Source organism: Podarcis pityusensis (assembly GCF_964106645.2).
Source record: "Podarcis pityusensis genome assembly, chromosome: 4".
Lineage (NCBI taxonomy): Eukaryota > Metazoa > Chordata > Lepidosauria > Squamata > Lacertidae > Podarcis > Podarcis pityusensis.
The window spans coordinates 68,813,173-68,818,217 of NC_138027.1; the positions used below are offsets into that span (position 1 = coordinate 68,813,173).

At 43.3% G+C, this 5,045-nt stretch overlaps 1 long non-coding RNA gene across 2 annotated transcripts; it reads left to right on the forward strand.

Annotated features, from left to right (window-relative positions):
- On the forward strand, positions 1 to 4,746 carry LOC308474901. 2 transcript variants are annotated; one of them, XR_013985020.1, is made up of 4 exons: positions 1 to 158; positions 1,481 to 1,813; positions 2,735 to 2,877; positions 4,458 to 4,746. It is a non-coding gene; the product is annotated as an uncharacterized lncRNA (long non-coding RNA). The 2 variants fall into 2 exon arrangements; XR_013985021.1 differs by lacking the exon at positions 4,458 to 4,746 and adding an exon at positions 3,070 to 3,214.
- Positions 4,747 to 5,045: the final 299 nt, after the last annotated feature.

Genomic DNA, 5,045 nt, shown 5'->3' on the forward strand with positions numbered 1-5,045 from the left:
ACCAGAAGAGTCTCTGAAATGTACTTGCCTGGAGGCAGAGTCAACATCCGAAATCAGGTTGAGTCCTAGAGTTGGGCAAACAGCATTCCACGTGGTCCGTTGGTTCAGGGGTCAGGGAATCCAATGTTCAGGGGTCAAGATGAGCAGGAAGCAGCAAGGTAGTCCAGGAACTACAAACATTGTTACCAGCATCTGACTGCTGCTGGAAGCTCTGCTTAAGAAGACTGAAGCCAGCTGGTTCTCATTAACTCCTTCTCCTCTGTGTCCTTAAAGGCTGATCAGCCGCAGGTGGAGTCATTCTGCCTCTCCCCCTTCAGGCTGCTGTTCAACAGGCGAAGCTGACTCCTGGCCCATGGTGCCCCAATGTCTTGGATCAGCACTTACTTTGTGGGGAGAGCCCACACACTTGGTCCCCACCCATGTGGTTGGATTACTCACACATAATCCCAGCTATGTGGGATCCCAGCTACCGTTCCCACGCAGTTGAGAGAAGGCATATGAGTTTAAACAAAACTGGTGCAAAACAGGAGAGTATAATTGACTATCCCGTTTAATACTGTACTATTTCATTGAGAAGATTCTGCACTCACAGGATTACATCTGATGCTGTTAAAGTATCAGAAAAAATAAAATCATTTGTCTTATTTTGGTTTCGGAGCAGCCATCTTTTTTAAAAAAGAGAACAAACATCATAGGAAGTTTCATAGGGATTTTCATCCATGGCCCAACTTTCTTTTCTCTTGCCTGTAAGAGACACTACTAAAGAAGTGAGGAATTTCAAAGGGAAAGGTTCGTAGTGATGGCATGTCTAGAGGCTTATTTTATATTGTCCTATTCCAAGAATGCTCTAAGCATGTTGCAAGAGCCACAGAGATGCTGCAGTCCTCTCTCCTCATAGAATAACATGTAGCAGCTTCTATGCAAGTGATGTCATCATGTTGTGCAATTGCACATGATTGGCTGCATCTGTTGGAACGGCAAAAATGCACATTGTGATGTGTATGTCGGATATTATCTGTCTCTTAGCAAATGGGTTGTTGTTTTTTAACTCAAGCTTGTTCTGTCATGCAGAATTATGAGGTCTTCTCTCCACATGCACTAAACAAAAGGAAAGACTTTTATTTTACTTTGTTAAAAACAGCCTCACATATTTGAAGGCTTATATCAGTGACTTAGAGCCAGTCTCTCTCTCTGCAGTGTTGGTGAAATTAAAAAACAAATATTTTATATGAAAAGTAATGGGAGGGAACACATATAAACACTGAATCATCTTCTGCTCTTAGTGTTTATCTTAAGATGTAATTTAGTTTAATGATAAAAAAAAAATTCAAAGGAGAGCTCTTTCAAAAAGCCACAGCTCTTGCTCATACTTCCAGATGTACACTGACACTCAGCTTTCAAAAGCATTTAGGATATTAAATGTCCTTAATCATTTTAACGGTGGTTACATTTAAGCTTCAGGATCCTTGTCTTTTTCTAGACGCCAGTTTGATAGCCTGTTAAAAGCTCAGGGAGGCTTTCTACATTTTCCAGTGAACTCCTGGAAGGCTGCGTAAAAAGCTCTTTTGAGAACCCAAACCCGGTTATGGGTGCTTCAGAACTTTGAAAAGTTGGCAGAAAAAAACTCTTGCTCTGGAAAGCTCCATGCAGGCAAGTCTTTAGCATATGTGCCACCGGGGTGCACCCCCAAATTTAGTTGTGAACGCCATCGTTGAGTCTGACAAGCTCCGCTGTTGTGAATGACAAGCACCGCGCTGGCACGGCGCGTCTTTGGTAAACGAGCACACAAAGTCGAAAGTCCTTTAGTGAAACAGTAGGTATACATTTCAGTAATACCTAGGTATATATGTATTTTGTTTTTCTAGTTTGATCAAAATTATTATTTCACAACAGGTAGATAGTTAAGAGCTTAGGCAGCTTCAGCGGCAGGCAGCTGGCACCTCCCAGTATTGGGCGCCCGGGTGCCCCACACCCCTTGCACTCCCGGGTAAAGATGGCCCTGGCTCCATGTAATATACTCCCAATGTGTATAGGGAGCTTCTGTGGAGTTGGCTATCTCGTTCACTTCTATTATACCCAAGCAGGGCCGACCTGTCCTTAAGGTGGCCTGCAGCAACTGCCTCAAACAACAAAATTCTAGGGGTGGCAGCCACTGCAGAAGCGAAAAGTGGTGACAGCTACCAGATTCCAGTGAGATCTCACAAGAGCTCCACAAGATCTCGTGGAGCTCTTGTAGGATCTCACCAGAAGCCGCACCCTGCCAAAGCCTCATTTCTCCTGTGCACCGCCCCCACCTCTCCCCTACCCATACCTGGAGAAGTGGCTCCAGTGGCAGTGGCCTGGTTTCAGTGATATCTCACAGACCTTTGGCGAGATCTCATTGGGACCCAGAAGCTGCCACTGCACGACCCTCATAAGTGAGGCTTTGGCAGGGGGGAGCTAAGGGACGGCACCTTCCCAATTTGCCTCAGGCAGCAAAACAGGATGGGCCACCGCTGTGGCAAAGTGACACATATGCAGGGCTGCCCTCTCCATCAAGATGAATAGACAGCTCTTATGAACGAGGGTATACGATGTGTTTATCACATCAGGGATCCTCCCAGTTGCTGGTATAGAAAGACAGTGCATTTTTCAGATTAATTTAAAATATTGCAATAGGTAGTTATAAAGGAAGTTTGCATAAATCATTCATTTAAAGTTATTTCAGTCATTACCTCACTCTTCTGTCAAACAGCATCTTACAGAAGACTGTTGGGATATTTCTTCTCCAAGGCCAGAGCTGCTGGACTTCAGCAGCAGAACTGGGTCAGGTGCTTCCTCTGCCAAAAAGAGAAAGGAAAATGAGAAAAGTTTTGCATAAATTATTCTCCTGATCAGGTAATCCACAAACAAACAATGGAGGCTCTTATGTGTCTGGTTTAAAATTTTAATCTTGGTCATAAAAAATAGTACCCCAATGGTTCTTGAAAGCTCTCTTTGTGAAGGAGAAATTTAATAACCTTGCTGCACGTAGACCAGGTGTTCCCTACTAACAAGCTCTGGTGATAGAGTGATGTTTCATTTTGACAGTGACGTCTCTGAGGTATTCAATTGCACTCAAAACATCGTCCAGATGTGATATCTCCCAGGATTACAGAATATCTGGTCAAACCATATAATTTTATTACACTACGGGGTTAAACATACTGAATGGCAGTGCCAGGGAACATTTGGAAACACGGTAAGCTTGATGTTCAATGTGGGAAAATTTCAAGGTGTTTAATGGCTTCATAAAATGGCACACTTTTGTCTCAGCCTATAAGATCAGCTGTAAATTCTTGCATTACTGCTGCTGTAAAATGCGGTAACGGAAACCCCAAGTTGTATTATACGATACCCCTGAGGTAAAAGTAAGGGATAGTTTTCCCTTAGAGTGGCCATAGGAAAAGCCATTAATTACTGGAACACTGGAAAGATCTAACCAAGGTTTAGCCCTTTTAAGCCCTATTGATTTAAGTGCAGGCCTACAGCTAACTTTTTCATTCAACGACAAACAGCTTCGGACAGCTTTGTGTCCAAAAACAGCAAGGGAGATCAGGAAGAACCTGTTATGTGTAAGGTCACAGGATGAAGCAGCAGTCTCCCAGCACCACTTTCTTGGACTGACCAGAAAGGATTGGAGCCACCTCAAATGGTGCCTCTCATTCCAATCCTAGATACCAATTTTTGAAGGTGAATGAAGCAGAATTCACCGGTGCCTTTTGCAGGTTGACAATATGTTCATTGTTCTGTTGAAAACAAAAACAAAGCTCCAGTTCTTTGATACTGGAAAATGTCCTGCCAAGAGCCTCCAAGTTGTTGTCTAGTCTTGATAAATTTGTACAGCTTTCAATCTGGTGCTCGCTGGCAATGCTCTAACTTTAATGAAATTCACATTGCGAAAATCCCACACAACACTCATAACTATCATATATATAGGTTCATTTTTAGTAAACACAATGAAACTGTATACTGTATATCCAAATGAATGACCGGCCAGTGTTGTTTCCTGATGTAACTGTTGCAGGCAGAACCAATGCCAGTCTATTATTCTTTTTGTTTACTTCTACATTTTTATTACCAGTAGCAATAGGTCCTCCTTATGGACAAGCACAGAATGAGCATGCTGAAATGGTAACATGCTCTACTTGCAGAACTAGATGACATATAGGGAAATCAGAGCACAGAGTGAGTCAAAAGAGTGATGTGATTCCCAATGTAGTCCATTAGAGTTGTCACTATGGGATCTTTAAGGTTCAAATCCAAGCTCAGCCTTGGATTCACTGAATGGCCTTTGACAAGTCAGTCCCAATCACCGTAAGTTTTGCAACGTGTACCATAAAAAAGTTAATGGCCAGCTTCTAGGCTGACAGGTATCCTGCCAGCATCCCACTATAAAAACTACCTCCACCCAAAAGCATATTCATTTGCCTTAGCAGAGGCGAAAGGTGAACCAGGAATTGAAATGAGTTGAAAGAAAATCAACATCTGCTGGCAAGATCTGGAGCTCTCGGCTTACCTCTCTTTCATGTCATGATAAGTGAACCTAACAATCAAAAGAAGGGATGGGCAGCAATCCTAGGACAATAACCTCTGGATCTTGGTTGTGTAAACAAGCCATCGCTGAGTGCTTGCGAGGAAGAATGCCAGACCAACCAGAGTCACTGATTTACAGCCAGGTCCCATTTGTCAGTTCCTGTATCTAACCATTAAAACATGCCGATTTCAGCCTTGATATTACTTACAAAGGCAAACATGCTATTTCTAATATGTAGTCAATGAAATCTGCTCCCCCTGCCCCCTCCTTCAGCATTATCATTGTGGCAGGTGCACTGCAATGTCCTGGGCTATTCTGCGCTTTCCATATGTCTCTTTCCAGCTGTCTAGCAGCCCGTCCCTCTCCAGGACCTCAGAACGCAAATGGAGTTTGGCTATTACCTGAAGAGTTTGATTGATTGGCAGGGCTGCCACAGGGTTCAGAGAACCTGAGAGTGTGGGGTGTAGCAATCTGTCTGCATTGAAAAATG